At 40.5% G+C, this 24,791-nt stretch overlaps 1 protein-coding gene across 1 annotated transcript in view; it reads right to left on the minus strand.

Annotated features, from left to right (window-relative positions):
* Nucleotides 1-24,791, minus strand: part of CDH23 (cadherin related 23) — a 1,935,615-nt gene that overhangs the window by 1,905,141 nt on the left and 5,683 nt on the right. The window lies entirely within an intron of this gene.

The raw sequence follows: 24,791 nt of genomic DNA on the forward strand, positions 1-24,791 counted from the left end.
GAGTATGATGATACCACATGTGTTAGACGTTTTAGTGTCTGGGCTGAATATATACCAGACATTGTATCTTGCAGATCACACAAATCAACCCATTGTGTCAAAAAAATGTGAAGGGTGGGACTAAGGACACTGATGTAAGGGCTTGTTCACACTGCTACAGGACTAAAGCTTCTATGAATAAAGGACAGACGGATGGATGAAAGGTCTGCCTCCTCCATTCATAGATATTTTTTGATTCATAGAAGTTATAGTATGGCTTCTCTGAATGGAGGAGCTAAGAGGAAGTGGCGGGCATAATTGGCCTCAGTTCTAATAACCCTCAGCAGTAGGGGGAATTGTAGGAGGAAGATTTTCAAGAAAAGCTGGAGTCTACAGCACAAAGAATACATCAGATTACCACTTTCCAACCTACCCATAGCACATTTACTGCTACAGGGCGGCCGCTCTGGATCATGTCTATATACAATCCTGCACTTCCGGGTATAGGGCGTGAGGGCGCGCTTCCACTGGCTTGCTCCTCACCGTGATTTTACACAGCGGGAGCTAATCAACGGGTCCCGTAGACCCAGTGATCATTCAGTACACAGACAGAATGGTAGTCTGCCTATGTAAGCAAGGCAGATTGACGTTCTGTCAGTACAGAAGGCATGGGTCCTGTGTTCCTGTAAAGCAGGAATACTGATCCATGCCTTTCACTATTAAAAGCACCTCCCCCACTACACTGAATCACCAGCTAGGCACACATTTAACCCTTTGATTGCCCCTGTTAACCCTTTCCCTGCCAGTGTCATTAGAACAGTGACAGTGCATATTTTTAGCACTGATCACTGTATTAGTGTTACTGGTTCCCAAAAAAGTGTGAAAAGAGTCAGTGTCGTATTTGTCCGCTGCAATATTGCAGTACCGTTATAAGTCGCTGATCGCCGCCATTACTAGTAAAAATAAATAAATAAAAATTCCATAAATATATACCATAGTTTCTAGACACTATAACTTTTGCACAAACCTATCAATATATGCTTATTGGGAATTTTTTTTACCAAAAATATGTAGCAGAATACATATTGGCCTAAATTGATGAAGAAATTAGATTTTTTTTTTAATTTATTGGATATGTTTTATAGCAGAAAAAAAATGTTTTCCAAATTTTTGGTCATTTTTTGTTTATAATGCAAAATATAAAAACCGCAGAGGTGATCAAATACCACCAAAAGAAAGCCCTATTTGTGAAAAAAAAGGACATACATTTTATTTGGGTACAGTGTTGCACGACCAGGCAATTGTCAATTAAAATAACAGTGCCGTATGGCAAAAAAATGGCCTGGTCGGGAAGGGGGGTAAATCTTCTGGAGGTGAAGTAGGTAATAGTAAATAATGTCCCCCATACAGATTATTTTAATCTTTTTTAATTCTGACAGAATTTAGGCTTTACGTTTCAGATCGAATAATAAAGGCTTAAAATCTCTTAAGTTTTTATTGCTATCTGCATTCACATTGGGTAGACGTTCCCTCATTTCCTGTCATTTGACTAGACCAAAAAAGAGGAGAACCACTCCAATAGAAACGCAGGCAACAACAAAATCACTTGGAATTTTTTGAGAAACTTTTGTCAAGTTTTGGGTGCTATCTGTACCTCCATTGGCAATATTATATAATATATTTACTTATGCTCCATTTTGCTTTGGAGAGAGGGAATGGAAAGACATTTTCCTAATGAGGGCAAAGCAATTAAATCCTGGCAGATTCTGTTTTAAACACTAAATTATAAAGAATTATACAGAACAAATATGATGCATAGTAATATGTATAGGTTCAAACTTTTTAGCAGTGTGTGCAAAGATGAATAGACTGAGGGAAAAAGAAAAACAAGGACATGCATTTATTAGGAGTTACATTTTAAAAGAAAAAAATAGAAACATAAAAAAAAAAAAAAAAACAACCTTTGCTGAGATGGAGTCTTCTGTAGGACAGAGAACCCCACAAGTTTGAGGGAATCCCTGGTTGACACTAAAACTAATGTCCCCATAGGAAGGCTTCCCATATATTCCTGTTCTGTTGACAACCCAAAATTTGTGATTTTCTTTCACTCTCAGTGATAACAGTAAACAGGATAACTAGAGAGGGGTAATCTCCCTAACGGGGGCACAGACAGCAATGAAAACCTGCCCAGTGTTTTAATCTCTCTCCACTCACTTTGGCCTATAGTTATACTTTAAACCAGTGTTTCTCAACCTTTTTTCAGACAAGGCACCCTTTAAAATTATGGGCAGTCTCGAGGCATCCCATTCTAAAATGTAAAAACTACTCTAATAGTTTTACATAATGCAGCAACATCCACACACATAGGAGACCCAATGTTAGAGGTGCATACTGGTACTGACTAGTATTCCAAGGTTTCTCTTCTTCCTCAGTTTTTCTCCATCACTCAGCTAATGTGACCCCAAAGCTGATGGAGAGAGGTAGGGGAGGGTCAAAGAAGGATGCTATGCAGGCGACAGTCATCGCCTTATCAACTGATGATGTCATTGTTCGTTAGGTGGTCCACAGCTAAAAGGTTATATTGCTGCACAATGAAAACTTGTGGCTTTGTGTAGCTAAAAGGCAGCCTTCATCCACCCGCTGCCTTTTAGTTTTTTGGGCAATTCTTAGGCATTTTACCAAGGCACCCTGAAGAGACCTCAAGACACCCCAGGGTGCTTGGGCACCCTGGTTGAAAACAGCTTCTTTAATCCATATTCCACTAACAATTATGCAGACAGAAGGGTCCCATGCATAGGAAAATAACGTCTACCAATGTTTTTATGCACACAGAAAAAGAAGAGGCAAAAAAACAGCAATTACTGTGCCAGCATGTTACTTACTGCGTGCTAAATGACTATGTTTAGTCGCACATCCAGCTGTGATTACTTCACACATACAAATAAATATTTATTAATCTAAAATGTCAGAGTAAAACAAAGCAAGAAAAAGCAGCGTTACAGAACTGCACAGAAATAATACCCTTTCAATGAGCAGTTCTCCTGATTTACCTTCTTTTTAATGACTACTTCCTTTAAAATTCAATAAGCTTTGCAGTTGTAGAGGAACCATAAATTAAAATGGAGTAAGTCAGAAAAATGCAGTTAGGACTGTTGAATACAAGTCAGCACTACAATTAAAGGCCACATTCTGACATGCTTCCTGCAGCAGTCAGAAGGAACAGCTATAGAAAACCTTCTGCTGAGCAGATGTGTGTGTATTGGTGAAAGAGGCAGATGGTCAACAATGAATGGACACCTGTATTTCACTGGGAGATACAATGACCCACAACTGCAAGACTAGAACAGTGGGAGAAAGAACTAATGGAACCCTGTCCTGAGCAATATACTCAGAGGGCCATTGTTGCCTTCCTTCTGAAACTGCTTTGCTCTAAGGATCCTAAGGCCTTAAAGTGATTGTAAAGTCTTGTTTAAAAAAATAAATGACAAACATGTTATACTTACCTGCCCTGTGCAGTTGGTTTTGCACAGAGTAGCCTCGATCCTCTTTTTCTCGGGTCCCTTTTTTCTGCTCCTGGCCCCTCCCTCCTATCGAATGCCCCCTCAGCCAGCAGCTCTCTATGGGGCACCCAAGCCAAGTCACAGCCCCGTGTATCCATTCAGAAATGGAGCCCTGTCCTGGCCCCGCTCCCCCTCTCCCCTTGATTGGCAGACTGACATTGATTGACAGCCGCAGGAGTAAATTTTGCTGCTGCTGTGTCTTAGCCAATCAGGGGGAGTGTCCTGGATGGCTTAGACATTTGTGGACATCGTTGGAGAGAGAAGGGGCTCAGATAAGTAATTAGGGGGTGCTGGGGAGGCTGTTACACACAGATTTTTTATCGTAATGCATAGAATGCATTACGATAGAAAACCTTCTGCCTTTACAACTCCTTTAATACCCACAGTGTTGCTTATCTGGTATGAGTAGATAGATGAAGAGTTTTGTTCCTTGTTTGCTTTGGCCTATTAAATCAGAGAGAATGGATGTTGAAGGATAAGCATGACAGCCAGGCAACTGAAAATCTGAGTACTTATTCCTTCTGTAACAGGTGTCCTTTAAATGGCTTCTCTGAAGCAGAATATTAAAGTCAACAAAAACGTACTAGGTTGGTTTAAAGTCATTAAAAACCATCAATAAATGCTCTGATATGCTGTTTATACTCCGTCACTATGAGATTTGCTTTCTGTATTCTGCAAAAAACCTGGTTGATCCTGCTGTTCTCTATCTCCCCCTTCTGTCCATGTCCCCAACTGCAGTTGGGGATTTTGCAGAGCAGTGTTGGCAGCTCTGTACATACTTAGTTTTCAGTGTATTATCTACCCTGAGAGAAAAAACAAGGTGTGCCAAAAACTGTGTAGTTTGTGCAGCAGAAGATGCAATGAATGGTATATTTAATTAAAATCAGCCAAATGTCTACTCAAAACCAATATAAATATCAATAGGCATATAACAGTATAATACTGTGGTCACTCAGCGGGTCCCTGGTGGATGGTGGTGTGTAGATGTTAACACGAGAGGAGAGGAACAACCGGCCGGACTTCCGTCGTGTCGTCTTCTCGGAATCAGCATGAAACACACACGGAGTCGCATCGGAAGCGATGTCAGAACATGGAGATAACGTTTCAAAGCATCCGCTTCTTCGTCAGATCTAAATGACTACTGATCAATAGCCATTTAGATCTGACGAAGAAGCGGATGCTTTGAAACGTGAATCTGTATGGAAGTGATTTTATAATTATCAATCACCTGCAGGGCTCTAATGAGCACAGTGGCATGGTCTGCATCCCCTTAATGCTGCTTTCACACTGCAAGCGCCGACCGTTAGCTCATGTTAGCGGCGCATTACCGCTGTTTAAGCGGCGCATTTGCGCCACATTTCAACCTCTAGTGGGGCACTTTTAACCCCAAAGAAGGGGTTAAAAACTCCTGTGTTGCGGTGCTTCGGAAGCACTGCCCATTCATTGCAATGGGCAGGGGCCCCAAAGATGCTGCTTGTAGGACTTTTTCTAACGTCCCGCAAGCGCACCGCCCGGGTGTGAAAGCACCCATTGCAATGAATGTGAGGCAGGTTTCAGGCGCTTTTCAGGTGTTATTTCTAGCTCTAAAATGCCTGAAAACTGCCTCAGTCTGAAAGGGATCTTAACATGACTTCCAATTGAGAGTACCTCACCAAAAATTACATTTTTGTTTCAGGGGATGCTCAAGATCTGACTTGTATCTTAGTGCAGACTTCTGGGAAAATAAGTAAGCCAATGTACAAGCAGGAAATTACATTTCTAGGGCTGTTCTGTACAGCATCTGTGTACAGAATACCTCCAGGTTGCCATATCGCATTGTATTTTACAGAAAATTACAGCACTGAAGATTGACAAGGAAAGGTAATTTTTAATAACAATCAATATGACTTGTGTAGCTATTGTATACGCTATATTATGACTTTTTTAATTTTCTATTTTTTTTCCCCCGATTAAAGTGGAATTACCCTTTAAAACAGTCATTGTACCTATGCGATTGTAATTCTTTGTGATAGCTAGGAGAGCGTGGCTGTTTATAATAAGTTTTTAGTACCAATATAGTCTATGTCTAAATCTGCTATGAATCTGAGATGAATGCCCACGTGGAAAATCCAGTCTAGCCAGAAGAAGAACTAAAGGCAAAACATTTATTTATTTATTTATTTATTTATTTATTTATTTATTTCATTTTGGATTGCGTAAGGCAGGGGGTAAGAATCCCTGACCATTTTTTTTTCTATTATGCTGAAACAGGAAGTGAGGGGAAATTCCTCCAAACCATGGGAATCCCTGGTTGCCACCAGAACTAGTGTCCCCATTAAAAGACTTCACCTCCCTTACTGTTCTGGGGACAAGCCAATATGTGGGTTTTTCTTTTACTTTCACTTTTGATGATAATGCTAAGCAGGATGAATAAAGAGGTCGAATGTCCCCAAGGCTGCATTCACACTTGAGCGTTTTGGAGCTTCAAGCTGGAGGGGAAAAATCAATTGTTCTCTATGGAGATGGTTCACATCTCCACTCCAAGTCGCCTGAAGCTCAAAAAGTTCTGAAGCTTTTTTTGTAGTTCGAATCGGGCAGATTTGAGCGTTTTCGGCTTTTTTTTTTTTTTTTTTTTTTTTTTTTTTATAGAAAGTAATGGGAATGCCCCATTAATAGTAGGGGTGCAACGGATCAAAAAACTCATGGTTCGGATTGTTCCTCGGATCAGGAGTCATGGTTCAGATCATTTTTGGATCAACTAAAAAAAAAATCTCCCCCACTGTAATATCCACGTCATCTCCCCCACTGTAATAATATCCACAATCTCCCCCACTGTAATAATATCCACAATCTGCCCCACTGTAATAATATCCACAATCTCCCCCACTGTAATAATATATTAGCAGAGTATGGCAGAGTAATGAAGGGTATTGCAGGGTATGGCAGAGTATTGGCAGGGTATTACAGAGTATTTGCACTGTTGCCATCCAATCTCTCTCCTCCACTGTACAGATCAGTACACAGAGGGGAGAGAGGAACCATCCGTCATTTGACGGAGCGATCACGTGGTAAACGGCCGCCGGGTGTACCAAGATGGCCGCCACTCCGGAGCTAGGCCGAAGCCACGGCCTTTCCTAAGGCCGAGGCAGCGGCGCACTCCACGGAGCGCATGTGTGCCGATCCGAACGGGTTGAACCGTTCGGATCACGGATCGGTGACGATCCGTTGCACCCCTAATTAATAGTAATAATATATGACTAAATAAATATAAAGTAAATATACAAATGACTAAAAATCATCATAAATAAGTAAAATAAATGAATAATATGTAATAATACATTAATAAATAATAATAAACCTCTAACATTAAAAAATATTAAATACATTATTATCATCAATAATAATTATAATAAAATAACAATAAACACCCAAACTCAAAAAAAATACATTATGAATAATAATACATTTTGTGTTAGGGTTAGGGTGTTTAATTTTTTTTTTTTAAGGGTAAGGGTTAAAGTTAAGGGTTAATTAGTTTATTGTTACTTAGTATTCATGTATTTAATTTATTTATTTTTTATTTATTTGTGTAATTTATTTTACATTTATTTATTAATTTATTATTATTTATATAATAATAATAATAACAATAAATAAATAAAAAAATAATAATAAATAACCCTAACCTAAACTGAACTTGACCCCTTACCCTAATGAAAAAACATTATAATAAATGAATAATAATAATAATAAAAGAAGAAATAAAAGCTAGAAAAGTTAAAAAAGCTGAAATACCTAGCCCCAACTCCTAATAGTAATCCTAACCTAAAATTGAACTTGAACCCCTTACCCTAACGAAAAAACATTATAATAAATGAATAATAATAATAATAATAAAAGAAGAAATAAAAGCTAGAAAAGTTAAAAAAGCTGAAATATCTGTTGCATCGCTTGTTGCTAGGTAACAGATAATAGTTTTCTCTATTGGCTAATAAAAAAAAATGCCAAAGCCCAAAAAAAACGCTGCATACAAATGCGCAAATCGCACATTAAAACATGCTAAAATCATGCATAAAATTGTGCAAAAAAACGCCAAAAAAGTGCTCAAAGACACTACGCTCAGGTGTGAATGCAACCGAATGGGGGGCCCAGAGCCCGTCACCTATAGCAGTGGTGGCCCACTTCACAGGGGGTATTGCTTTAGGCCTTGCTGCCCTCTAGGACTATAGGTGTTCTTAACTCACTAGAAAATGGGGAAAAAAAGAGGGCGCTCATAAAATCCACTTAGCCATAGCTATGCAGCCCTGGAATCAACAGCCTCTATATCATGGGGGGGCCTCTGCTGGCTGATGCGTTTCAAAGGGTTTTAATTCTTCCTCAGAGCATCTGGAGAATCCTTTGAAACACATCAGCCAGCAGGGGCCCCTCGCGTTGTCCCCCAATGATCTGGAGACTGTTGATTCCAGGACTGTATAGCTACATGGCTTGTATGAGCGACCTCATATTCTTAAGCTTGTGAGTATTTTTTTTTATCATTTTATTATGCAATAAATACATGTAGGATAATGCACTAGGCTGGTGCGCCCTCTTTCTTTCCATTTCCTATCTTTCTACACCCTGTCCAAAACTAACAAAAGCTGCCTACGGACACATCATGCCTGTCACACAGCTTAATCAAACTGCCATTTAAATACACCAGTAGCTTTGTGAAGTCTACTGTGGTCAGGCTTCAATGTTCAGCCTGCTTGGAGAGTTTATATTAATCAAAGTATGAACACTCTATAGGACTGAATATAGGGAGGAATGTGAGGGAGGTGCAAGAGCTGTTACACTGTATTCATATTAAAATAGATACATTTGGTTCTGATAAGCTCAAGCCATGTTTACATATGTATTCATAATGGTTAAAAAAAAAAAAAAAGGTAATTCATTGTGTTTTTTATGTTTACTGGCACGTTAACAATACTACATTTTCTGCGTAGAAAAAAGAATAGCTATCTTGTGTAATTACTGATTCTATAGTGAATAGAAACCAATTCTTCTCCAATCAAACAGCAGCAATTGCATGTAATAATCTGCCAGTAACAAATTGTATTTTTCAAAATGTACTTAAAACAGGTCAACATAAGATCACAATAAATAGACAAGGATTATTGTAGAAGCATTCAGCCGTTTGCATATAGTGTCAAAATAATGTTATCTGCGGGTGCAGGGGAATGCTATGCAATTAGCAGCACAGTGAAAATATATACCTGGAAGTGTGGTTTTCAAGTTGTGAAAAGAAAACGGCTTCTCTTTAGGCCCAAAGATGATCAATCATTTGTCATTTTCAGACCTAGACTTGCTATTTTTATATATCACTGCATGAAAAGCTACATTTTATTTAGTGCGTCAATTATCTTACTTCTCTGTCTTAATTCCAAACACCTCTTCCTCTTAGATTCCTCTAAAGCTGGGTACACTTGGGGCAACAATTGGCCGAGAACGGGCGGTTCCCTGGGATCCGGCCGACTTTCAGCCTGTGTCTACCAGTGGCGGTCCATCAATACGGGGTGCAGGGGCGCTGCCCCCCAATCCATGCATCTGGCCCCCTAAGCTACATTGTTTGCCGCCCCCTCCCCAGAGAAAAAATATACCACCAGCCACTACTGGTGTGTATAGCTCCCTGTCTGACAGAAGCCGGTCTTATGACTGTCTTCTGCTGAACGGCATGCTAGAAAACCAGCATCTGATCAGAGCTAGCAGCCAATGGCTGCAAGAGCTGCTCAATGTGTTCTGGTGGGAGGGCAGTCCCCCTGTCAGAATACAATAGCTCAGCGGAGGAGATTGCAGCACCAACATCACTTGTGTTAGTACTGCAATCTACTTTTTTTTTTTTCAATCAGCCGGCTGAGTTGAACGAAAGGAAAACATAGTGTGCACCTGGCATAGAAGCAAAACTAATATCCTGGCCTGCTAACCAGGCATTTTTCTCTGCTTATCTTCTTGGGCACAGGTCTCCTCACCACCCCATGTTTTCTCCTGCCTCTGGCATCTATGAGAGAGGACCTGGAAGTGTCGCTTCCACCAACACGAGGTGTCTACATCAAACAGGAAGTGATGTGGATAACTGGAACCCAGGAAGAAGAGCAGAAGAAGAGGGAAGGATAATCATGTGACTATGTCTTCAGGTAAGTAAAATAGGCATTTGGATTGTTTTTTTTTTTTTTTTTTTTTTTAATGCCATTGGTAAGGATTGGTAATATCCTGGAGTTGGGATTTAAATACTGCCATACTTGGAACTTCATATCTACAGCATCAATCATATCAAAAATACGGCCAGCTTTCTCTCTAATTGTATACAGCGTGAGACAGTCAGCAAGTCCCAGCCAATGATTCACGGCCGGGACCTAATGATCTGCTGTAAACATTCACAGCCAATGTTTTGATATTTAACACAGAGCTCTATGCACAGGAAGCAACCTGACAGAAACTGAGAGATCATTAGTAAAAGGCAGCACACGTTATACATAGTTAGGCACATATTTAACCGCTTGATCACCCTAGATGTTAACCTCTTCCCAGACAGTGTTATTAGTACAGTGACAGTGTATTTTTTTTTAGCACTGATCACTGTATTAATGGCACAGGTGATGTCATTGGCAGTTAGTTCGTTACCCCTGCGCGTCAGTTAGTGTCAGATTGTCCAAAGCAATATCGCAGTCCCATTTTAGGTCGTTCATCGCCACCATTAGTAGTATAAAAAAAAATAAAAATAAAAATAAAGTCTAGTGTGTGTGTGTGTGTGTGTGTGTGTGTGTGTGTATATACACACACACACACACACACACACACACACACACACACACACACCATCGTTTGTAGGCACTATAACTTTCACGATAACCAATCAATATACACTTATTGGGATTTTTTTTTATCAAAAACATGTAGCAGAATACATTTTATGAAATACATTTTTGAAGAAATTTGATTTATTTTTTATTGGATATGTTTTATAGCAGAAAGTAAAAAATAATGGTTTTTTTTCCCAACATTTTCAGACTTTCTCATTTGTATCGCAAAAATAAAAACCCAGCGGTGACCAAATACCACCAAAAGAAAGCTCTATTTATGTAAAAAAAAAAAAGATATAAATTTAGATTTGGACTGCGCAATCGTCAGTTAAAATATCGCAGTGGCGAATTGTAAAAAATGAGTCTGGTCATGAAGGGGGTAAAATCTCCCGGAGCTGAAGTGGTTAACAAGGCTTAAATGGCAACATTAAAAATGCACAATTGTTTTAAGTAATATGCTCAGGGAATGTTATAACCTGCCTAGGAAGTAACACATCTGTACCATGTACTACAGAAAATAAAATTTTCAAGGAAAAATAAAACACCATTCAAATTGTCTGCCGGTAATGAGATTTGCTAGCCACTTTGTTCTGTTTGTAAACAAAGCAGCTACATGGGGTTTCCCCTAGTAATACATACCAGACCTATATACTAATTGAGAGTCTGGTATGGACCCATGTAAAAAAAAAAAAAAAGCACCCTCTAAAATCCATACCAGACCCTTATCTGAGCAAGCAGCTTGGCTAGGACAGAGGGGGCTCAGAAAGCGTGCGCTCCTACCGTTGTTAACCATACCAGGCCACCTTCCCTGGCTAAGCACCTTGTCTCCATGTTGATGAGGACAAGAGCCTCCTCCCAACCACCCTAGTTGAGCGTTTGTGCATTGCAGGGGGAAACGTACCAAAATCAGGAAGCCCCCTTTCAAATAAATAACCACCAGATACTGTCCCCTATGTGAATGAGTAAGGGGTGCAGAGTACCCCTGGTTACTCATTCACCAAAAAATTTGAAAAGTAAACACACACACCTCTTAAAGTATTTTTTTGAAATAAAAAACACAAACCCAGATGACAGTCCTTTAAAAAAAAAAGTCACATAATGTAAATCTATTACGGTATTAATCACGATGCCCAGTGATGCAGATCCACATTAGTCACAATGAATGATGCCTGCCGATACGTCTACTTACCAGGCTACTTGCCACAAATTTCTTTAGCCAACAGGTGAATGTGAGTAACGTGACAGGATATACCCGTTGATCTCACTGACCAAATATTGACCACATTTGGTCAATGACATAACCAGTAGCAGACATGTTTGTTTTTGTTTTTTTGGCAGGTCATCAGGATCATTAGAGATGGTACAACTTATTCTTTTGTTTTACTGCTTTCCTGGGCTTGAGACGGATTCTCAGAAGCCTGAGAAACCGTGGTAATCCTGTGCTAGATACAAGCTTGGGGCATTACCTAAGGCTTTATGCCATTGGTTTTCTACTGTTATTTAACCACCCATCCCAAAAAAGTAAAGGTATCAGATATAATAGTATTCTGTTATTGTTTATAGGCATATCTGGTAAAATTATATGACATTTTTCCATACTAAAATAATTTCTAGTCCATGCAGGATATAATAGTATAAGATATATATTATATATACAAAATACAGCACATAATACACGATAGTCCATAGAAGATATGCAAGCAGAAGATCAAGTCTGTGGGGCTGCATTCACTTTAAATACCCAATCATGTGCTAGAAAAAAATCAGCCTTTTAATTTCCCCGACACATGATTGAGTATTCAAAGTAACATCACTTTATTTCCTAACATACACTGTGCAAAGTGAACAATCACTTTACTAGGTGAACAGCGCTTTATCCTTTAGTAAATTAACCCCTACAGAGTGTGTATGCATTGCTTGGCACTAAATCCTGTTCTTGGGCTTATTAGTGCGGCTTCTACATATAAGCTAATAAGAACTTCCCCTGAACATTGATGTTTGCAAATATCTTTTTATAGTAAATCCACTGGGATCCAAAATTTCAAAGATGGGTTCCACACGTGTTAGGGAGGGAGCAGCCCCATCCCAAAGGCTTTTCGTATGCTACAGTATATTAAGTGTTGTATATCTTTTTGGTACAGTTCCCATGGACACTTCATTTAGTGCTGAACTCAGCTCAGATGTACTTGCAAAGTGTGAAGTGTATTCTTCTCTGACAGAAGTGTTGCATAGCACCAATATCAACAAGAGAGATCTATTGTCTTTCTAAAGAACATGTTTACACCCAGTGCTCAAGAACACAAAGTACAAGCAGACATCTGTAAATGTGATACCAAAGGAACATCAGATTACCTGGCCCTGATCACTGTCCTAGTGTACACACATCTTCAACAAGGCACATGAAAAAATTAATGATGTTTATTACTAAGTCTTTTTAGGCTTCATGTACACGGATGTTTAAAAACCTCTCCTGAATGCTGGAACTTGACAGCTAGTAACCAACGTGGTTAAAAAAGTCTGTTGTGCCACGTTTAGAAGCGTTTTTTACATAGTAAATGGTCAAAAATGTATCTCCATTGAAAATGCCTATAAAGAAAACGTGAGTTACCGTGTTTAGACGCGTTTGCTGTTACAAGCATTTGGAGTTTCAAATGCCAATAAACTTCTGTCCTAAATGCAATTTTTTGCTTTAAAAAAATGCCACTAAATGACTGATTGTACATGGACAGATAAGATAACATAGAGGAGAGTTCAGGGGCTGCTGAAAAAAACATCCAACTGCTCCTAAACATCCGTTTATCAGCAGCAGTGTACATGAGGCCTAATGCCATGTACACACAGGCGGACTTTTCAGCATCAAAGGTCCGACGGTCTTTCCAACGGACTTTCGACGGACTTTTAATGCACTTTCGAATGAACGGACTTGCACACACACGATCACACCAAAGTCCGACGGATTCGTATGTGATGACGTACGACCGGACTAAAATAAGGAAGTTGATAGCCAGTAGACAATAGCTGCCCTAACGTTGGTTTTCGTCCGTCGGACTAGCATACAGACGAGCAGATTTTTAGACCGGACTCAAGTCCGTCGGAAAGATTTGAAGCATGTTCCAGATCTAAAGTCCGTCTGATTTTCGACCGAAAAAGTCCGCTGCAGGTCTGATGAAGCCCACACGGTCGGATTGTCTAACGGATTCGTCCCGTCGGACCAGTCCGGTCGAAAAGTCCTCCCGTGTGTACATGGCATAACAGTTTAGCTCATTGATCATACCAAGGTGTCTGTTAAAAACCAAATATCTGAATACATCTATACCCCTAAAGTGGTTGTAAAGTCACAAATCCTGGAATCCCCTCTGTTAGAGGAAGATATACTATGCAGTGTCTTTTTAAAAAAAAAATAATGAAGCAAAATACCTTATTTCAGAGCGCCACTGTGCGATCAGGTTACCTCCTGGCGATTAGCTTCCCCGATCTGAGGACTACAGTGGGGGGGCTGAGATTCCCCATTGACGTCAGCCGGGAGGAGAGGAGGATAGTGGCGGGAAGTCACGTGAGTGCACAGCGGCACTCTGAAATAAGATATTTTGCTGCATAATTTAAAACACAAATGCTGCACAGTATATCTTTCTGTAACAAAGGGGCTTCTAGGATTCGGGATTAGTAATTTTACAGCCATAGCTGCGGGAGGGGAGGGGCAGGGAGGAGGTGGCTCACACACATACTCCTAAGCTGACAGGGAGAGAGGGAGAGACTGTGGTATGATGGAGGCACGTAAACTGACCACGGTATCATGGATCAGCAGCCATGATTACCGTGGTCAGCACACACAGGGGAACACAGGTACAGGCAGGATTTTTTTTTAATAGGTTTACAGCAACTGTAAAGTACACCAGTACACAAGAAAGATATATGGAGGCTTCCATTGCTTGTCTCCCGAAAAATACAAAATGCCTATCTATCTGTATTCTATATTCAAAAGACATGGACCAAATATGTTGCATTTCCTTATCTCTAAACTTAGACAGCGTATGAAGGCTAATAAAGAAAGGGACATGAGAGATGGCACTTAGGAACCTAAAGGAAACAAGCTTTTTAAAATGACTAATTTTAAAATTTTGCTATGACATACAGTACACTTTAAGGTTATCTTTAGGTATTATATTTGTGGGTTAGATTTAAGTTAAAGTACACTTTAACAAGTTAGCCACTATTTTTGGTTCCTCAAAACTATTCTAGCTGCCTGGGCAAGCATGCAGCAAACAAAAGCTGCAGAAAAGTCAGAATTATTTTCTATAAACATGTTCATGGTCAGTGCAATGAAGTATAAGCCAAAAGCATCAGCATATAAATAGATAAATCCGCGCTTAGGACAGTGTAAGAGCTGCTGCCTATCCCTAATTAGTACCCCTAGGGGTCTAATTGCATAAATAGATAAATAATATGGGAATACAAAAGGCGCTGCCCTCTATGTTAATAAGTTATGGGTACAGATGTCATAAACTACAAGCTAAATTCAGATGACTGCGATGTATAAGAGCTCCATCAACAACTGTCGTAATGTGGTCTAGAACAAAGAAGACCATATATTTGGAGAAAAACAAAAAGTAATAAAAATAGTAAAAAACACCAGTGATTTAGAAACTACTTAATTAAATATTTCCCCCCAGTGAGAAAATTGTGTCTGCCATGTGAAAAGTATGGTAACTAAGTGAAAAAATAATAAATGAAAAAAAAGTAAATGATGCAAATGATTAAATAGAAAAATAACCCCAATGTTCAAAAGTTTTGGGACAAAATTGCGCCAGAGAAAAAAAATTGTATGGTAAGAAAATATAAATAAATAAAAGTGTCAGTGTAATAACCGTGTTACCCCTTCCATATTTTATACAAAAAATTAAATTGGGTTGTGATTAATCCCACAGTTCAAAAATATTGGGACAATATGGCGCCTACTGAAGGTGAAGTGTCCTTATGTGTGACAAGCTAATATAAAATAAAACCCAAATAAACCGCTCCCTGAGCATTAGATACAGTGGATATACAACGATATCATGCATAAAGGATTAATTCCAGTCTCTCGTGTTTTATAGCAGGTGATTATTAACTTCTAAAAAGTTTTTCATGTAAAAGAGTATTTTTAACCAGATGGAAAAACGGGGTTCAATGTATATACTGTTTATTTCACCCTTGAGGGCACACACCAGTGACTTCTGTGCGTTTTATTCAAAGGGTGACTTGAAGTGCTCGCCCCCCCAGTGCTCCCCCACTCACCAGAAATAATCACCCCTGCAGGGGTACCGAGCGACAGAGTGGGTGCCTTAGGGCGGATGATATTCACTCCAGTTCTGCTGCCGTTCCTTTGATTTATGCGATCCTTACAACTGTTCCAGGAAGAGTTATGTTCTCTAATATGTCCAAGCTACTCCATCGTATACCACCTTTGTCTGTTAAACTCTCCAGAGAAAAGAGAAACACAAGGGGGCTTCCTTCGTGAAGTATGTCAAGTTTTTTTATTGCACATAAGCCAAAAAGTCCAAAATAACAAGCCACAAAGTAAGGTAATAGTAAAACAGGCACCGCTGTATGCAGGGATGGGACCAGCAGCGAGCTGTGAGCGTGCGTCCCACCTTGCGTTCCAGCCTGCACTTCCGGGTATGACATGTGAGCGTGACTCCGCCTTACGCGTTTCGTCATAGGACGTTTTCAAAGACGGTCAAAAGCATCAGCATGACAGTTTTCAGGATCTAACATACCATATATTTCGTAGCATATTACATTGCATAGAAATCCAAAATTACTTTTTTTTTTTAATAGAGTGTCAGCTAGATGGGTGCTAAGGCACACAGAAGTGTACAGAAAGCGAACGTGTAATGTGGCCAATTCACAAATATTATCACACAGGTTATTACTCTTTAATAATATGTCACTAGCTTTTAACTGGCTAGGAGATGGAAACATTTTAGGTTAAGATAAAATACTATATGAGGGTTTTCCAATAGCTGAATATGCAAGGTATGTATAGTATAAAAAGATAAGTATTCAGCATGTATGTGGTGTCAATGTTGGTGAACTGAACATTTGATTGGACAAAAATCCTTGAGTAAAAAGAACAATTGCAGTTAAATAGCATTGGCTCTTATGTAGGCTGAATGTGGGTACACCCCTGGACACTGCATTTAAATAGACTTCTGCAAAAACAATACAATTTTAACTAAAAAAGAAGCACATCTGAAAAAATACATATATGATGATTCTAACCATGAAGCAGATGCTTCAAAATAAAGGATATATGCGAACCTAATGTATTCAATGTATGACGAAAGATTTGAGGAAACATTTGCAGGTTGATGGTGTTAATTTAAAAAGCATCCTAAGCATGGCAAAAAAGTCCACAACACATTTTAAAGAATGATAGTTAATCTGACATATCAATTTACCAAATTTCAAATACATTCAAGAACACAGATGACAGTAAAAATGAAATGAAAAGGTCTGTTTAGGGCCATTGGTATTTAAATAAATTCTATGCAACTTTGTACCCTAGAGCCAAATATGTGATTTTGGATAGAGTGGGGAGGGATTGGAACCCCTGTCAGGCATTTATTGCTGTCTGTGTCCTTGCAAGGGAGATTTTGCCTTCTAGACTGAACCTGGTGACCTTTGTCCTCGGTAATCAAAATGAAGGTAAATGTCATCAGAAAAGCAAGAGGGAATTCTCCCAATAGGTATATTTGTTCCAGTTTCTATTAGGGATTTACTCTATTTGGAGAGCTTTCCTCTTACTTCCTGTTGTGTTTACAGTGCATGAAGTGAAGGGAGATCTCCAGATCGGGACAAAAAAGGCCATGTGCCCCCAGCAAAATTTTAATGGGGAACCCTTGGTAGCGATCTGTACAGCTGGTAGTGTCAACTGTGACACTTTGGGGGAGATTTACTAAAACTGGTGCACATGGAATGTGGTGAAATAGTAACCAATCAGCTTCCAGGTTTAAGCCTGGGTTCACACTAAAGGCAGGTTGGAAATCGTGCGAGTTCATGCAGAGATGTCTATTGAAATCGCCCCCGAAGTCGCCAAAAGTAGTGCAGGAACTACTTTTGGGAAACGGTGACGACGGAGCTGCCTTAATAAATTGCTTTAAAACCTGTTTACTGTGTTTTATTTTTGAAATTTTTTTTAGGTGAATGGGCAGGGGTACAATGCTCCCTATTACTCATTCACTTAGGGTGGGAGGCCGGGATCTGGGGGGGCCCCCCACCCGCAGACCCAGACAATGGCCAGGGTTGCCAGGAAGAGGCTTTTGTCCTCATGGGGACAACGTGCTTTGGGTGGGGGGGGGGGCACACAGGGCCCCCCTGCTCTAAAGCACCCACCCCCCATGTTGAGGGCATGTGGACTGGTACGGTTCGGGGGGGGGGGCACTCGCTCGTCCCCACCACCTTTTCTGACCGGCCAGGCTGTGTGCTCGGATAAGGGTCTGGCATGGATTTTGGGGGGGACCCCCAGGCTGTTTTTTCGGCGAGGGGGTTCCCCTGAAAATCCATACCAGACCGAAGGGCCTGGTATGCTCTTGGAGGGGAACCCATGCCATTTTTTTTTTATTTTGGCGTGGAGTTCCCCTTCAAGATCCTCAGAGCACAAGTCGCATGCCAAAGCCGGGTCAGTTAAGAAGGCGATCCGACTTTGATCCAACTTCAGTGATATTCAATGGGCTGAAGTTGGATCAAAGTCGGACCAAAGTAGTGCAGGGAGCATTTTCAATGTCGAACCAGTTAAGACAGCTCCCATAGGGAAACATTGATTTTCACACGTCATGCGACATGAGCTCCCAATCTCGGAGCGTTTGTTGTACCAGTGTGAACCCGGCCTTATTGTCAAAGCTTAATTGAACAAGCTGAAGTTAGAAGTTGATTGGTTACTATGCACAGCTGCAACAGAGTCTGTGTGCACCAGTGCTAGTAAATCTCCCACTTTATGCTTCAGTGAACTTAAAGTGGTTGTATACCTTTTTTTAAACTTTTACCTACAGGTAAGCCTATAATAAGGCTTACCTGTAGGTAAAAAAAAATATCTCCTAAACATATACGGTTTAGGAGATATTCCCCTCGCATGAGCCACTGACTGCAGGGGGATTCTCGGCTGAAAGCCCGGCAGCTGCTGGACTTTGGCGGGAAAAAAAGTCTCGCAGGAGTGGCGACATCGCGGCTCCGGCCACTCACAGGGCCGGAGCCGCGATAACCGGAAGGCACGCCGAGGGGAAATGTCAGCTCGCCTCGGCGTGGACAGGGTGAGATGCCAGCGGGTTTACTACCGCTTTAACATTAAAAATGCTTAAAGCGGTATTAACCTCTCATTTTTTGTTTTGTTTTTTGCAATGAAAATAACAAACATGTCCATACTTACCTGCTCTGTGCAGGTAATGCTTTTGCACCGAGCAGCCCCGAGCCTCTTCTTATGGGGTCCCCCGCCAGCACTCCAGGCCCCTCCTCTTTGGCGGGTGCCACCCACGGAAAGCCGCCTTCCCTGGGCCCCCCTGCGTGCTCGCTCCTGAGTCCTGCTGCTGCATCCACAGACAGTGGGACTCGGCCCGCCCCCTACTTCTGTGTCAGTTTCAGTTTTTCAGTTTTTAAACGACAGGAGCGGGAGCCAGTGGTTCCCGCTGCTATCCATAAGTCCGAGGAGAGAGACAGCAGTTGGAGCCGCTCAAGTAGGGAAATGGGAGGGACTGCAGCACAGAAGGTTTTTTCGCCTCAATGCTTTAGAACCACTTTAAGTCAAAGACAGGAAGCATAGTCAGTACACTACTAGGGACCAGTGCTGTAGATAAAAATTTGTAGTTGTAACAGCAATAACAATAATAAACATCCTGACATTGTATAATGTCAAAATTATTAATGTTTTGCACACTACTCTATAACCCTAATACAAACTTCTTTAAAGCCCAACTGTAGAAATGAACACTGCGAGGGATACAAACTCATTAATGCTATGGGATGAGAAATAAAACGCAATACTTACCTTACGCCTTGTACTGGCAGGATCTGTAGAAATTAACACTGCAAGGGTTAAAGACTCATTAACATTGGGGGATGAGAAATAAAATGTAATACTTACCTTAAGCCAGCCATAGACCGTTCGAATCTCCCCGGTTCAGGACGGACAGGCTGAGATTTGAACCATCGATCGATCGATTGACTTGGGTATAACCAACATGTTGGATTTTAAAGGTGGGATTATTACCAGTGGCTATAGCCGCTAGCAAAAAAAATTCACTATATTCTCCTGGTTGGGGAAGGGCCCCGGGCCCTGGCCCCCCACCCGCCCCCCACCCGATAGGAGAACACAATAGCTCTGCAAGAGGGATTCTTATGCCCTGTACACACGGTCGCACATTGATCGGACATTCTGACAACAAAATCCATGGATTTTTTCCGACAGATGTTGGCTCAAACTTGTCTTGCATACACACGGTCACACAAAGTTATCGGAAAATCCGATCGTTCTGAACGCGGTGATGTAAAACACGTACGTCGGAACTATAAACGGGGCAGTAGCCAATAGCTTTCGTTTCTTAATTTATTCTGAGCATGCGTGGCACTTTGTGCGTCGGATTTGTGTACACACGATCGGAATTTCCGACAACGGATTTTGTTGTCGGAAAATGTTATAGCAAGCTCTCAAACTTTGTGTGTCGGAAATTCCGATGGAAAATGTGTGATGGAGCCCACACACTGTCGGAATTTCCGACAACAAGGTCCTATAACACATATTTTCCAACGGAAAATCCGACCGTGTGTACGGGGCATTACAGTCAGTGTTGATGGGGAAATCGGGCGATTTTCTTTCCTACAATCCGTGGTTGCAGGACAGAAAATGGTAACATCTATGGACAGCCGTACTTGCTCCGGCAGGCTCTGGTGCTCTCCTTTGCTGTGGCTTTTGATGAGCCCCTTTCGCATTGTACTTGATGACATCATTGTGAGACCATGGTCCAGAGAATCTTATAGAAGCAGCTTTATTGAACTGTACAGAGATGTAGGTAGCCTGCTGGAGCAAGGAGTGAGGTATTACACCGTATTCCTGATCCCCGTAGAGCAAATGATTATTTAACTCATGCAGTGTAATGGAGCCCCACTGCAGGGGTATTGTTTGTTTTTGTTTTTTCTAATTCGCAGAGTTGAATCTCTAGTTTTTTTCAACTTGTTTGTACAACTGCAAATTGGAGCTGTCGACTGAATTAGGCACACAGGGTTAATTTCAGTCTGAAGATCAGGGGGGCAATAAATCTAGACTGCTAAAACAGCTAAGTTAAAGCTTCCTGCTATAGCTGTACGCAATGCAATAATAGAGGCATCATTTTATGAGAACGCAAATTGGCCATGTTTTGTTTGTTTAAAAAATTCTAATATTCAGAACATCGATTGGCATAATAGATTTTTACACCACTGGGACAAGGACACGCATTCTTAGAAGGGGAATACAAATAACATATTTACATTTTAAAAAAGACTAAAGATCTATTAACCACCGACCTTGGCACCTGGAAATTTTGAGATATTTTCTCTACGAATAATATAAAGTACACAGCTAAAATAAACAACATTACATTTGAAAGAATAGCACTTAGGTCTATTAAAATCCTAACATTTGTAACCTTTTATTGCTCAGCAGCAACCTACAGCTCACACAGAGGTTGTAGATGAAGTGAAAAGTGACAGCATTGTACTTGTACGTCTTTCCATACAACATACAAATCAGGATTATCAGATTAGAGAACCCATACCTGTGAATATCTCCTGCACAATGGTGGCCCCATCAAAAAGTCGTTTAGAGTCAGTTAGTCTAATGTAGAATCAGCAATCTCTCTTAACCTCCCTGGCGGTATGATTATGTCAGATTTTTGGGTCTCAAAGTGGTACAATTGTTTGCATAGAAATTTGGGGTTTTATATTGTAGGCCTGTAATTCTTAGCAATAACACACTTAAATCTGTCCAAACAAGAGTCTAGTAGAGATCCCGGGTATGATAAAGTTTGAAGCACAAAATCATAAATTATAATATAATAAATAACTATAAATAATTATAAAAAATAATAATATAATAATAAGAAAAAGAATTTCCCCACTATTCACTGTCGCTCAATTCTGCAAGTGTTCTGATTTATTATTGCTGTTTTCTAGCTGGTCTACAACCACTTTTGACATAAAGGGACACTTTTTGGTTGCTATGGACAATCTCCAGTTTCCAGGCAGAAACAACAGTATATATAACATAAAACTGCATGCAGGGCATTGGACAACGCACTGGGGACAAAAGGGATGTGAAATGATTTCATACAGTAATGTAATCTGTAAGATTACAGTATACTGTATGTGTTATGAATTTTCTATTTTTTGAATTTGCCGCCGGACTCCGCCCCCATGCGCTGCAACGCTTGCAGGGAACGGAGTCCGGCACACAGAGGCATCGGGCGGAGGACACAGTCCGCAGACACCACGGGGGAACATCGCAGGATCCTGGGGACAAGTTAAGTAACCTGCACCAGGATCCTCCAATGCAATCCCGAGTGTGGCTCGGGGGTTACTGCTAATGGTACTGAAATTTAACCACGAGCCACACTTGGGAAAACCGCTAGGGAGGTTAAAGCGGTTGTATACCCACAGAAAAAAAAATGTAAAAAAAAAAAAAAAAAAACCTGTAGGGCAAAGGCATAATGAGCTAGTATGCACCACATACTACCTCATTATGAAATACTTAACTTAGAACGAGGTGTCGGTATCTAATCCCGGTCCACGCCGAGGGAGCTGACATTTTGCCCTCGGAGTGTCTTCCGGGTTCACAGCTCCGGCGCTGTGAGTGGCCAGAGCCGCGATGACGCATGCGTGGTATTTTTCTTCCTGGCAAGCCAGACATTCACAGCGCCGGTGACATCAGCGGCTGCATGCAAAGTGAATATCTCCTAAACCATACAGGTTTAGGAGATATAATTATTTTACCTACAGGTAAGCCTTATTATAGGCTTATCTGCAGGTAAAAATTAAAAAAATAGGTATACAACCGCTTTAAGGAGTCAAAGAACAGCATGTGCTTCAACTGAAAACAAAAGTTCTAAAATACTTGCGTATCAACTATCACGCGGTGATTACAGATTATGATATTTACATAACAGAGTTTGCAAGTTTTACATTTTATAATGGTGTTGGACCTTGATGCTTAACCCAGACATGCAAATGCCATTGATAAATGTTGGACCCGTAAAATGTTGGCTTGTGTAGCCAGCATAAGACTGGCCATACATTATACAATTTTGCTTGTACAATTTCCCTTTCGATTTACCATTATAAAATTAGGTCAAACCTAAACACTTTCTTGTATGCAATTAGGCAGGCTCGTGCACTACATAGTTGAAGGTAAAGCTAAAGGAAATTGAATAAGAAAATTGTATAATGTATGGCCTGCCTAACTGTGGTTCATGAAACCAGTACATAGGGTATTTTTACATAGTTCTAAAATACTTGTGTTTTTAACTTGTTGACTATTATGTGGTGATTACAGAATAGAATACCTACATAAACAGAGTTTGCAGGTTTTAACCCCTTGCCGACCAGTACACGACGATGTATGATGGCACGGCTGGGCAAATGGGCGTACAGGTACGTCCCCTTTAAATCGCGGCATAGTGGGCGCATGCCTGCCGTGTATTCCGTGAGCGTGCCCGTGGCTCCCAGCGGACTCGATGTCCGCCGTGGGTCCGCGATTGTGTCACGAAGCAGCAGAACGGGGAGATGCCTATGTAAACAAGGCATTTCCCTGTTCTGCCTAGCAACATGACAGAGATCTACTGCTCCCTGTCATCGGGAGCAGTGATCTCTGTCATGTTCTAGTGAGACAATCCCCCCTACAGTTAGAATCACTCCCTAGGACACACTTAACCCCTTAAATCGCCCCCTAGTGTTTAACCCCTGCCAGTGTCATTTAGACAGTAATCAGTGCATTTTTATAGCACTGATCGCTGTATAAATGCCAATAGTGCCGAAATAGTGTCAAAAGTGTCCGATGTGTCTGCCATAATGTCGCAGTCATGATTAAAAATCGCAGATCGCCGCCATTATTAATAAAAAAAAATTAATAATAAAAATGCCATAAATTTATGCCCTATTTTGTAGACTCTATAACTTTAGCGCAAACCAATCAATATACGCTTATTGCGATTTTTTTTTTTACCAAAAATATGTGAAAGAATACATATTGGCCTAAACTGAGAAAGAAATTTGGTTTTTTTATATATTTTTGGGGGATATTTATTATAGCAAAATGTAAAATATATTGCTTTTTTTTTCAAAATTGTTGCTCTTTTTTTGTTTATAGCGCAAAAAATAAAAACCGCAGAGGTGATCAAATACCACCAAAAGAAAGCTCTTTTTGTGGGGAAAAAAGGACGTTAATTGTCAGTTAAAGTAACGCAGTGCCGTATCCCAAAAAGTGCTCTGGTCAGGAAGGGGGTAAATCTTTCCGGGGCTGAAGTGGTTAAACTCTGTAATGGTTTTTGACCTTGATGCTTAACCCTAAGGCTTCATGTACACTGCGGCTGGTAAACGGACATTTAAGAGCAGGTGGGCAATTTTTTCAGCTGCCCCTGAACTCTCCTCTATGTTATCTTTTCAGTACATTTGCACAGGGTCGTTTATAGTCATTTCTAGGCAGTTGAGTTTAGAAGCATTTTTTGGAAAACAAAAAAATGCGTTCAGGACGGATGTTCAGAAGCATTTGAAACTCCAAACGCTTGTAACAGCTTGTAAATGCATGTAAACGAGGTAACTCATGTTTAGCCACGTTTTCATTTACAGGCGGTTTTAATTTTCGACTATTTGAAAAAAAAAAAAAAAAAAAAGCTTCTAAACGCAAACGTGGCTAAGTGCGGCATGTAAACGCGGCTAAACTGACATATTTATATGTCGGTTACTATCTGTCAAGCTAAATAGTTCAGGAGAGGTTGTAAAACGTCCCATGTACATTAAGCCTAACACACAATTGTCATTGATAAATGCTGGACCCAAAAAAATGTCGGCTTGCTTGTCCGGCATAACTGTAGTTCAATGATACCTGTACCTAGAGCACTTTTACATAGCAATGAAAAAACTAGATTTACAATAAAAACAAAACAAACTTGAAGACTACTGAATTAACCCCCTAGTGGTACTTGAATGAGCAGTTTCTGGCCTATATTACAACTCCAGCATTTCATCCTAGGCAAGTACTAGCTGTCATCTTTTAAGCTGTCCATGAATATTAAAAAATGACCATTTCACAATTATTGTCTATACAAGTATGCTCATATGCCGAGAACACCTCAAAGACAATAATCATCACAGTACTGCCACCCAAAATCACAGTGGTCCTTATCCAACATGGTTGAAATCAGCAACAATCAATCTT

Source organism: Aquarana catesbeiana, linkage group LG08 (assembly GCF_042186555.1).
Source record: "Aquarana catesbeiana isolate 2022-GZ linkage group LG08, ASM4218655v1, whole genome shotgun sequence".
Lineage (NCBI taxonomy): Eukaryota > Metazoa > Chordata > Amphibia > Anura > Ranidae > Aquarana > Aquarana catesbeiana.